This window comes from Apostichopus japonicus, chromosome 13, assembly GCF_037975245.1.
Source record: "Apostichopus japonicus isolate 1M-3 chromosome 13, ASM3797524v1, whole genome shotgun sequence".
Lineage (NCBI taxonomy): Eukaryota > Metazoa > Echinodermata > Holothuroidea > Aspidochirotida > Stichopodidae > Apostichopus > Apostichopus japonicus.
In genome coordinates this window covers 11301303-11315000 of record NC_092573.1, presented here as the reverse complement: position 1 = coordinate 11315000, position 13698 = coordinate 11301303, and positions in this window count along the sequence as shown.

The following is a 13698-nucleotide window of genomic DNA, read 5'->3' as shown; positions in this document are numbered from 1 at the left end:
AATTGCTGCGTTGGCATCATTGGCTCTACTTTTGCCAAATGCATCAACAATAATATCACCAAATTAAAAACAAACAAATTCACATGTTCACCATATACAATATACGCTACAAGAATGTAACGTTCACCTATATACGGATGTAAAAAGGGGTATACTAAGCAGTTTGGTCAGCAATCAAATTTAGCGACCGGAATATCCCTTTAATCCTATAAGACCTTAACTCTTCGAATATAAAATCCAGAATCGATTGAAATATCACAATTTTCACTTGAAATATACTTTTCATATGATAGCGAGTAATTCCTATATAGTTTTACCATTCTAGGCAACTTAGAAATATAGTTGTCTTTGTCTAAAGGAACACTTCTTTCGATCTTACTTCGACCGTTCAAAATTTCTCGTATAGACAACAAGTTCCATGATTTCAAGTAGCATTTTAATGACAGTGTGATATAATTAAACGTGAGAGCTTGAATGGTCTAAGCAATACAGAATAAACTCCTCAATTAAATACATGGCGGTTTACGAAGGGTTCACGAAATAAGGAATTGGAAGGGAACACTGTAAGAACAGATTGGAGAGGGGAGGGTTTTAGAGAGGGTATTAATTAACGGTATAGAAAAACATCAAACAGTCAATAAAATCTTTGACTTCGTCTTTGTTATTTCAAATGAAACTAAAGGATCGAAGAAGATAACAAAACGTTTTGCTATGGGATATGAGCTTTCGTAATTATTTCAAAATCTGGTGCCCGGTTATGTAACAGTTTGGGTTTCCACATTATAACACCGTCATTTTTGTGTGTGTTTAAAATGTAACATATTAGTTCAATTTCAAAGCAAAAGGAAAACACCTTTACAGTACGGTAGCCACTAGGTAGCTGTTATAAAATGACTGCATTTGTCAACTGCAAAGGTGAAATCATGATGCTTGATAAAGTGAGATAGTGTTTTAAAAGGAATAGCAAAGAGTATTAAAAAGTTGTATCCTTCAATTAAAGCAATGACCTATACTTGGAGTACTCATTTTAAGGCGTTCATTTCGCTTATTTTAATATTATTTTAATCCCTTTCTTTATATGATACATAACGAAGGTTTCGCCGACTTTATAAGTGTATGTGATTCATAGAAAGCCAAGAAATGTTAATAATTATAAAAAATTAATGTAATAATACCCAAAAAATAGACAATGTTTTGTAATAAGAATATAAAAATTTATAAAACACAGAATCGACTTTAAAAAGATTTTACAAATCTGGGATGTTTTTGTAATTAAATTATCGTCCTTTTTTATTTTTTATGGGAGGGTGTTTCTTAATTAATATATTTTCAGAGTTTGATATGAGTGGAATATATGTCAAGGACTTTTCATAATCAATCTAAAATTGTGAATAATTTTCCAATCTAAAAAAAGTTTTTTTTTTTAATAGTAAAGAGTGAGTAGTTGAGTATATGTTACAATCCATAGTCGTTATCAAATAAGGCATGAAGGCATGGGGATTATACCACTTGATCAAGTATATATATGTTAAGATATCGCGTCCCTTCTTTCAATCATTATATACGGGGAAAACTTCTTGCATTTTACCTTCATATTTTTAGTAAATTACAGGGGCGTATCCAGGGGGGGGGCGCAACAGGCGCGCGCCCCCCCTATTGGCCGTCACCAAAAAAAAAAAAAAAAAAAAAAAATTGATGACGACCTTTATGTGAGATGTCGGTGATCGCTCAACCCCCCCCCCCCCCCTCCCGTATGCTTTATTTTTTGTTTGCCAAAAAAAGGTTCTGGCGAAGTTCGGCGGCATAATGGTTTTAGAAACATAGATGGTAATTGTGTTTGTATTATCACTATAAACACTAAATGACATGCCAGCCATACTAAATTGTGCATTTTGTGTCCATATTTACTGGAAATGTTGCTTATTATTAAGGTCGAAAAATGGATCACATATGGCCATGGGCGGCGATCCTGGGTGGAGGGGGGATATATCCCCCCATGAAAATGGGTGGAGGGGATGTAATGCACCATATCCCCCCTCCCCACCAAATGCCATGGATAAGAATATTTTCATGCCTACATTTATGCATCTTCGTTAATGTACGGCTCTTTTTTAGGTTCATTTCTCGCCTACCATAAACGCAGTGCGATCTTTTCAAATAAAGCGTCTTTATAAAGCAAAAATAGTTGACTGTAGGCTTCATTGGCCCTATAACAACAAAATGTATTATTGCGCCCACGGTATTGATATAGTACATATATGCACCCTCATAGTATTCATATAGGCCCTATAGTAGGCCTACACACGTACATGTTCCCTCGAACAGCTGAGAATCTCATGTAACCAGGGTAATGCTTAATACACGTTTCACCTGGATGCCCTAGCAATCGGTACCTAGGAATGTAACTATGTGCAATTGTGTATTGCATGTGTATAGGCCTATAATAGCCTGCATGAGGCCATTTTCTTCATCGAATAATATAACAGAGCTCTCGAACATTCTAACGTTGCGCCTGAAACAAGATTGACAGGGGCAATTTTCCCAAAATAACACCCGAAATTAAAAAAAAAAGAAGTATTTTGGATCCTGATTATGAGATATTTCGGACATGACATCTCTATTTTAAAGTTGGGTATATGCCGCTTGGAAACCTCGGGAAGTGCCGTTTCCGGCCATCTAGAGGGTTTGTTAATCCCAAAATTTTCTTGTACGCTTCGCGCCAACCCATGGTGGCGCTACGCTTAGATAGTCAACAAGGTCATATCCCTCCCCCCCCCCCACTCGAAAGTACGGATCGCCACCCATGCATATGACACCATTTTGCATTTCAGCCCTTCTTTGAAAGCAAAAATTGTACACCCCTCCCCTTAGACCCATCCCCCAGGACGGCGATCATTCATGCCTGGCGCCCCCCCTATTGGAAAATCCTGGATACGCCCCTGAATTATTACATTTAATATACACAATTGCTAGCTATATTTCAGTTTCGAAAACTTGCACTCATTTCTATGACAATATAATTTGTAGTATAGTAATAGTAATGTTTAAAAACATAAAAAACAGAATAAAACAATTGGAAAGGATGATATAATGGCGGACGTTTAGTTTTAAGAGTGTCCTTTACCTTTATATATATATATATATATATATATATATATATATTATACATAGGCCTAATCATCTGTCAGATATATATATATATATATATATATATATATCTATATCTATATATATATATATATATACATATATATATATATATATATATATAAGCGTCAAGATTTGATAGATACCAAATAAATATTAAATATTGCAAATTGATCATATCTCGCCATTTCAAAAAGCGATCCCCAGCCCCCACCCCTATCCCAAAAAATAAAAAGATAAATTATGCCCACGTCAGAAAGTCATAATTTTTTAACAATTTGTAGAAAAATGATAAACGAATCACTCATAATAATAAATCTCGGCAATTCAACATTTTGCAACAAAATGATAAATTACGCATACAACCTTGCTTCTTCAATGTTAATAAGTCTACTGCAAAATGTTAAATGTACACTTTATTAATCTCGTTCTATATAGAGGTGTTAGAGACACGTAACATAAAATTACAAAATATGAAACAACACAATGGAGTCTTGGATATATAACTTAATATTAAGCAGATAATGAAAAGGGGGAACATTTAAATAAAATAAGTCAACTCAGTATCTAGCATTAACAATAGCATTGTCTCGTCACTGAAATGAACGGAAGAGAAAAGTAAAACAAAAAGGAGGGGGAGGGGGCAATAAGGCTCCATTTCAAAGTATATAGGTACTTTAGAAACATTTTACTAAAATGGTTTTGCCGCAGTGATATATATACGAAACTCTTCTGCACCTTATCTCCCTTTTCCTGGCTTGCAAAAAGGAAAAATTTATCTGATGAAAAGTAACCCAGAAAGAAAATATTGCCAGGTCGTATTTCAAATAGCGACATATGTCTAAGTTTTGGGATTTTGTTGACCCACGCGCTAAAAAAAATACATATCTGTTGCAATCATGTATACTTTATGTGTCTCAATTCCGTTTTCAGAAGGAGTGAAACTTAACACACTCTAAAAACTGAAGTGCTAATTTAGTAGCTCCAACACGGTGCTAGTCATCAATTAGCACTTTAAGAGCTAGTATCTCAACCTTCAAGTGTTAAATAACTTGCACCATACCAAAGTGCTATCGCCGCAGTTGTGACGCACTGCACTTGTTAAGTGCTGAAAGTTTCGTATTAACTTTTGATTGGCTGAAGGCGGTGACGTCAGTAACATGCAACAACGCTATTGGTTATAACCAAATAGTTGCATATCGCATCGCTAGACGTGACAGCTGACGAACGTTCCACCGGCAGACGTAAGTTTCTGAATTGAAATCTGTGAATATTCTCCAGAGTAAGGAATATTTGAAAGCTGATATGGCGACCTTTCATGAAATTTGAGTGATCATTCATGTTTTCAATAACCTGTCTTTGCTGATGACGTCGGGAATTTCCTTGAAATAATACCTCTGTCGACGTCTTAGTGATGGTAGCCTACCACTTATTTCATAGGTCTATTCACGTATGTAAATGCCCAATGGGCTCTGATATAACATTAGGCTATGCCAAGTTTATGATTGGGCGTATATAGGCCTAGCCTACCTCCTTATTGTAACATTTATAAGGCCTAACTTTATGGCCGCAAATGGCGATTCGATTGAGGTGTACTACTGGTACTACAGTCCACTGCGTTTGCACAAGTGGCCATCACAGAGTCTTAACGTATAAGAGAGGCAGGCCCAATGCAATAAGTATTGGTATTGGTTTATATGCCAATGCCTAAAGAATATGAGCCGATGGCCGCTAGACGACCACAAGAGAACGTTTTGGACGGCCTGTCACTCCATATTACGCTTGAATTTGTGGTAGCCTAGCCTAGGTCTAACATTATTGTGGTAACAGGCCTAACGTTGTGTTGTTAATGTTACTTTGCAGTGTAAGGTCTGTGTGTGATTGCCGACTACAAAATGAAGTAGCCTACAAAGTACAAGTACAAACCATACTTCACAGTCATACATTATTCAGGTTAAAAGAAAAATTAAAGTAAATGTAAACATAAAATAATGATCAGAGTAATTGTATACATCCTATTCTTATTTGACCTTCATAGTGTTTCCCATATTTCATACATCGCTTAATGTTGTGTACCCTAATGTTTGCCTTGTTTGCACCTATCAAGGAAGGCCTACTATAAGTATCTTTTTCTTTTGAAATGATGACTTCCAATGTAAATATGCTTCATTTAAGATGTTCTGTCATGAAAAGTGAAAGACTATAGGTAGGCTTAATTTTCCAATTAATTTGAAACAAATTTCGGTGAAACTTTAAACATGCTTTTTTTTTATACTGTTTATAGACTCAAGCTTTTGCAGAAAAATGAAAGAAACCTGACATGTTTTGGGATTCATTGCATGTTTTCTTGTTCTATTCTTTTACTTGTAGATTTTGCAAGACTTTGAGCAGATGTATGGAGATCAGGTCGCCAATAACTTTTTGATGAAATGGGAGGGTACATTCCCGCTTCATTTGGAGCATGTACTCACCAACTCAGCTCTGCGGGACCTTCAGTTTGAATTTGAAGAAACAGAAAAGTCTGAGGGTATGTTTCAAAAAAGTGCTAACATTTTGTAGTCATGTGACTCTCATTGTGCAAGTTCAGTCAAGTTTTCTGTAGTGAATATTTGGTATGTTAGCTCTTTAAAAGACTGCTATAGGTGAAATCATGTACAGAAAAGTGGCAATGCTGTTAACAGTTTGTCTGGTACCCAACTTTCTTTAAACATACATGGAAGAAATGAATGAAAGTGATTTAACTAAAACTGAATTACATTCCAATCTAGATTAAGAAGACTTAAGTTCTGACACCATAGAAGCTGGTGGGAGCTTATGTGATTGGTGGGCATCTACCTGTCTAACGATAGTTCATTAAGTGGTATTATCTCCTGCAGTCTTATGTGAATTTTCAAGTACTGAAGCTAACTAGGCTAAACTGATCCATGGGAGGGGACCCATCACGAATGTATCCAAAAATTGAGGTCAAAGATCATTTAAGTGTTAATTCAGGCTGCAGCGTGTGAATCAAAAATAGCCAGATCATTATCAGATTGCTCGCAAATTGTTGAAATCAGTGGATTTAAACTTGTATCCAGATTTCAGATCAAAGGTTATAACTATTGGGTCTAAATTTGTAGCCAGTTCTTAGGCCCATTCACTAAAATTGATTAAGCTGGCAATCCTGTTCACTTTTTCTTTAATTCCAGCTGTGGAGTAAGGGTAAACTGAAGGAAATTTGTTTCTTGAGCTACGTACTGTTAAAGCGCTGTGGGTGGAGGGGTGTGTTATTATTCTAGAAACATTCTAGAACCAATGTTGTAAGTCTGGTGGTGTAGGGTTGTACCTGTATAGCCACTTGCTTGGTTCATTCATCGATACAAGTTACTGTACCACTTGATGCCTTAGTTTCCTCCATCCAACAGTGCATTCAATAAGCAAAAGTATTAATTTCCTGGCCTAACCAATTTCAATTATAGAAGAATCCCAGAAATCCTTCAGTCTTCCACCATATTTATTTTAGTGACTTTGAAAAGACCTATGACTGTGAAATTGACATAGGCCTATGTAACTGGGTTCAGTGGACATAAAAGTATATCAGAATTTTTTTTTTTTTTTGGCATGCAGTGCCTATGTGTAATTTGTATATTGCAATTTCTAGAGCAAGTAGTAGGAACAAACAATTACTAACTGACACGTCACACTATTTTGTTGACATATACATCTGTTTTGTTGAGATATGTAATCTGTTTTTATGTTTTTCATTATTAAGAAACTTTTCATTTTCTTCTTTAGAACATGCATCCAGGTACGGTCTCTTTGCATAGGTTCACCTATTGCCGTCTTTCAACACAAGGAAAAGTAGAAAATGCAGTCGAGATGACAATGTCCACTACTTCATCGCCTGGCAACCAGTAAGTTGTTTTGTGCGTTGAGTGGGAAAGATCTGCCAAAATTCATGCAGAGTGATCAATCTTTAACCATTTGAGCCTAGGGGATATTGGTACTGACATTCTGTCCTCTAGGCCTCAGCCCCTTGGCTCAATCTGTGCTGGGCGGTCCAGGTAGGTGCTCTTATTAAATGTGTCTTTCCTTCAGGAGATAAGAGTCAACCACATAAAACTATCTGATCCAGATGTGGGTTAATGTAGACTATTCTGTACCTGAGCCAGATAATCCTGTATTATATATCAAGTTATATTTGCATATTTTTGTAGCTGGTTAGTTATTAATATGGATTTTATATTTGGTTAAAATATGGCACAAGCCAGGCAGCAGTTCAGGCAAGATATATAATAGTACGGTTAGTGATGCAAGCAGGATGTGAAGTAATTGTCAGCTGGACTAGTTGAAGTTTTCAGAGGTTACTTGAGAAATCGGCACTATTTTGGAAATTAATGCATGAATTAATTTTCTTTCTTCTTAGATCGGAACAAATGTGGAAGAATATGCAAAGAAAAGCCAACTCAGCAGAAAACAGCCACACCTCTTGGCCATTGGAAGCAATGTGACTGACTTGCAGCAGTTTTTTGTAGTTCTGGATGGAGTTGCCCTACCTGTTTCCAGGCAAGCATGTGGAATTGTAGCAGCTACAGATATTCTAATGAAAGTTCATTATGTTTTTATTGTAGCATATGCGGTGCAGCTCACAGATTTCTACACCTTTATCCAAACTGTGGTGTATGGCATACCTCCATCAGGTCAAAAGATAAGTAATCGTGTTAAGGAGATAAGGATTGCTTTGCAAAATGTGGAGTAGAGACTGTTCACAGTTTAGCTTAAAAGCATAAAGGAAAGTTTTTTGCAAGCATGTCTGAAAATTTATTCGTTTTAATTACAAGCATTAATCTCTTTCATGATTTCTCATAACGTTTCTTAAGTAAGTTGCAATGGCCATTTTGTAGTAGAAAAACATGTTTTATCTTTGGGATCAGTGTTTCAATTCTTGTAATCCTTTAGAGCTTAGTATGTAGCTATTATCTAAAGTGTAGTTGGATTTTTGACATTAACAGAATTATAAGGCCTACAACACAGGGTAAGCAAATACAAAACTGACCACTACAAAACTTAGACCCACATATATCTCTAAAATCATCTCCAGATGAACCTGGTTGTGATGGATAAATCAAGTTTTGATCAGTTATTCAGGTTGTACAGTTGATAATTTAAGTTGCTTATAAACATGGGAGGGATACTGCTTGCACCAGATCTCAGCCACAGCCACTCACATGAATTACTCATTAATAATTAATGACTCACAATATGTCAGGCACTTGCTCGCCCTTGGGAGCGTAGGTTTACCTAACTTAGTCTTGATTGGGTGTTGTCACTGTTACTTTTATCTTGTTTTAAAACATTCATTCAGACTGTTAGAGGATATTCAGTGTTTCAGTTTATTTTTGACCCATTTGGGGATCAAGTTGGTGTTATTTTCATTTGACTTCATGAAAAGAGTGGAGTGAATAGGTTTGAAGATGTTGTTCAATATAAGGGACCATGGAAACTCAACCTCATTGGGTGGTAAAAACTGGTTTGTTTATTTATTTAATTTTGTCCAATCTGAGATCTTATCCAGTTGGAATCTGGATTTTACTGGATTTTACTGGATTTTAGGGGTGCATAGTCCCATCTACTGTCAATATCACTCAGTACTAATACAGTAAATTAATATCATGTTTTAACTTAGTAACATCCATGGCTAAATGTAAACATAAAGTTAGGCTAGAACACTATGCATGGATATACTCTAGCACTTCTGGTCAACAGCCTTAAATTTTTATAGTAAACAAAGGGCTTAGCTGACATACTTAAGCTAATCTGTCTACACTATATGGTTTAAGTCTAACTCATGATTTTTTATTTCTCAAGTACAGGAAGCAATAAAAGAAAGAAAGAAAAGAAATGTGTTCCCTTTTATTTCAGTCAGGAGATGCTGTGTTTTGACCTACCCTTTACATTCCATATTTTGCAAGTGATACAGATTCTGAGTCTACAGTAAGTGGTGCTCTGTACACCCTAATACTGACCTAAGGACTTGCACTTACAGGTGCCTACTTTGCTCTTTCCAGTGCTGGTGGTAGCACTTAAAGTGCGGGACTGTTGCAGCACTTTTCAGGTGCTGGTATAGTTAGCACCATTGAGAGTGTTATTTATAGCACTTAGGGTGCTGTCCCTCTCAGGGCTCTTGGAAAGTGCTGTAAAATAGCACTCTATGTGCTGTTTTCAGCACTTTGGTTTTTAGAGTGCATCTTGTTAATTTCTGACGTTCAAACCAAACAAAAAATCAAAGGAAAATACAGCGGAAAAAAAAAATACCCTGAACGATCTCAAAGTTATCAATCACCTCATGCATTATTGACGATGTCTTATCGATAAAGTATATTTGCCAAACTGCACATATATATATATATATATATATATATATATATATATATATATATATATATATATATATATATATATATATATATATATTTATATATATATATTATATATATATATATATATATATATATATATATATATATATATATATATATATATATATATATATATATATATATATATATGATAAGCGGGAGGCCAGGGTTCGAATCCCGGTGGAGGCTGGAAGTTTTTTCACTGTTCTTGATTTTCCAACTCATTAAGATTTTCATTTATATATATATATATATATATATAGTCAATATAGTCAATATCTCATGTAATCGTGATGTAAATGTTGATAGCTGTTATGGAAGATGCTTTGATCGAAGGTTATAAGATGTGTCGCTATAGAAACCCGTGTTTTGCTAATGTCTATCATTAAGTTTTCATGTCGGTAAGATATGTTTATCATAATATGCTTAAAACACAATCAAGGATTAATGCTGCTTGGCTTCCGTCATACTAACGAAAAATCTTTGTATGAAAAGATACCCCCAAAATATTAAGAACAAAACAAATTCATATTTTGATAGATCGAGGTTTTTTCACTAAAGATAGAAACAGGTCCAACATAGATCGGCGATCAAATCAAAAAGGATTCGGTGTAAACATCTTAAACGATCTGCCGTCCCAGAAAAAACCAAAACAATTCCTTTGAAATTACGACGGAATCGGATTAAAATAATCCGATTTTCCAGAGTGCACCCCTGGTGCTAAGAATCTGACAATTTACTATATATCTGTCATACCACTTGATACACATTCATTTCTTATTTACGGCTTAGCCTGCCTATAAAGAGTGGTTATTCTGTGTAAACTGTCGGATTCAAAGCACCAGGGGTGCACTCTGTACAATGATAACACTTGGGTAATACGCTCTCAATAACAATCATACAAAGCCAGTTTATACGCATTCACACACCAGTAGAATCACTGTGGTCGAGTGGTACGGACTTCGGTCTGTGACACAAGATCCGGGTTCGAGTCCTACCTTCGCCTGATAAGACCCAAAAGGACGAAACCGGTCGTGAATTGGATTTTTTCCTGGTGTGTTGTTCTTTATTTATTAACTATATATACCTAGTGGTTAGGGTGTCCGCATATAAAGCGGGAGGCCCGGGTTCGAATCTCGTTGGTGGCTGGAAGTTTTTTACTGTTCTCGATTTTCCAACTCACAACGATCTCAATTATTTATATATTCATTTGCCTTTGTCGTTTACCTCCATTTCATTAACAAAAGTCTCTTCAAAGTATCTCTTTCGAGATCCGGCTTAGGAATCACAAATTATTTCTCGAGTTCGTTAGAATCATGTTTGATCTCTAGAGTAAGGCAAATAAGTCATCAAAACAGAACTAGTATTGTTCGATACAGATGGCAAACTCCTACAGTGGAATAACGACCTTCCTTACAGGTTTCGAACCTCTGGACATACAATCAGCGTCCGTAGCCTAGTTGGTTAGGGTGTCCGCATATAAAGCGGGAGGCCCGGGCTCGAGTCCCGGTGGAGGCTGGAAGTTTTTTCACTGTTCTGGATTTTCCAACTCATTACGATTTCAATTATATATATATATATATATATATATATATATATATATATATTTAATGAATCAAATCTTTTCTGTTGAGTTTCTCAGTATTTTGTCGCCTAGACATCTTTCCATCTAATATTGCATTAAAAACACAGAAATGTAAACGGGAAGATTGACGTAAAGACGAAAGAGAAACAGAATAAGTGGAAGGCAGAGAATATGAGAGCAAGAATGTAATAATTCGTTCTGAGAAGATATGCGTTATACTTTTGAACCACAAGAAAAACTGTTGGAAGATGAAGAAAGATTTGGATAGGCTTGCTTTTGGTCTTAAATCTCAATTTTTTGTTTTTAATTTACCGTAATCGTATTTAATGTTATTTTCATTATTCATTTTATTCATTCATTATTCATTATTCTCCAAAAATGCTATAAAACACCAAATGGTCACTGAAAACTTAAACTGGTGTGTTGCTGCCTCCTTCATTGAAGCATCGAATCTCACTGAAATATTTAATTATCTGGTTAAAGATCCTACCCCCCCCCCCGCCCCATCCTCCTCCCTCCCACATGCACAACTTATGTAACCCTTTTGAGAAGTCGTACTATGTCTGATCCATTCTGTTCAATTTCAATGCACATATATATTAATCAATCAATCATAACAAAGAGATAAATCACATAACAAGAGCGAGAACGTCAATATCGACAGATGAAATGAATATGTAAATATATAAATAAAATAAATGTAAATTCAAACAGAGTAAACCACACAGTAGACAGGTAATTGATATACAGAAACTAAAAAGAAAATTCAAGAAGAAAAGCGAAATTCAAGAAGAAAAGCTATGAGCGCATATGCCCCTAAACCACACCAACACACGTGCATACCCACCCACCCACACACAAATATATTATAGTAACTCAAAGAAAATAACTCCAACATTTCTCGCTCTCCAACGAGGGAACTGTCAGCCAATTTCCAACGAGTGAGAGTTCGATGAATTCGCTGGGGAGAACTATTCAATACTTTGGGGTAATTTCATTCCATTAATATCTTTCATTGCGAGTATTTTTCATCCTGTTCATTCATCACCACATGTGAAAAAAGTTACGAATTTAGAAGACTGTAAAGGTTATGTTGACATATGTATTGTAACAAACTATTCATCATTTCCGTACAGTTACTGGTTTACGTATAATCTTTTGTTTTTATCACCATAGTTACCGAAGCGATAGATATTAAGGATTTTCAACCTTAAGGTATTTTGTCCCTTCTTATAGTATAGCCGATAATTAAAGTTAATTTCAACACAGTAAATAAGGGTGGTTGGTGGCATGGGCCCCACATGCTAGTGGTTTAATACTTTCAACATTGGCTCTTCTAGGTCTCGCACCACAATCAATTGTTCCATTGACTTACACACTAAACTCGTCACTTTCAAGACCTGCCAAAGCATAGAGAGAAGTTTTCAACTGGTATATCCTACCCACCACATGATAGCTGAGATCTTGGCCTATCATGGCATTTGCAAACTTTCATATCATGACCGTTTAGATTTTGAGCTAGAAGAGGAGCAAGTTTAGCATACTGAACCCCGACCCTTCCATCTGCTCGCTCGGAGTAATATCAACATTTAACCGAAAGATTTTCTAAAATGGTTTATATCACCTTCGATCCTCCCTATTTACACACCATCTGTACTTCAAATTATGCTCTTTCATATAAAGGCAGAACAAACGATGACAGTAATTGATAATATGCTTAAATAAGGGGTTAATCAACGGTCTAGCGTGCGTTACTCACAGGATTAATGCACGATCGGGGGATAATGCAAGCGATGCACGAGGGCGGAGCCCGAGTGCATCCAGCGATAGCATTAACACCCGGAGTGCATTAATCATGTGAGTAACGCACGCTAGACCGTTGATTTACCCCGTTCATTCATACACTACCATTTGTGTGGGGGAAAATCATAAAACAAAACATTTTTGGTTACATATAACCAAAGATTTATTAAAGTGATGCCCCGTAATTTTACCGTGCGTTACTCACAGGATTAACCACGGTCAGCTGACCTGAATGGACCAATAGGATTTAGGAATCTTTACTAAGTATGAATGAACAAGCTTTACCTTAGGTACTTTACCTCTTTTCTCTGACAATGGTTAACCTTTTGAGCGGTTGAACACTACTCTAATTGTGGTGCGGTACCTTCTATGTCCTTCATCTGCTTAAAGGATGTTTTGTTTGGTTACGGAGTTCCCATTATTGTTTTCAACCTGGATTGCATAGATAGAGTTCCAACTTTACCTAAAGTGCCGTGGAACTAAAAATATCCCATTCAATGTAGAGCATTCATATTTCAGATGAATCAGCACAAGAAAAAATGCTAAAAGAGGACATCATCAAAGTTTTATTGTTAGAGAGAAACATGGAAGTGGACATTGATTTCAGTTTAAGGTCTGGTTTCTTCCATAACAGAACGACATGTACATACAAAAACGTGCACATTTTTCACAAACCCATTTTCACCCTCATTTTTGCATATTGTTACGTCGTGGTGCTCCTGCTCAATTAGTTCAGGGCTCCATTATTACATAAGGAGAATTAAC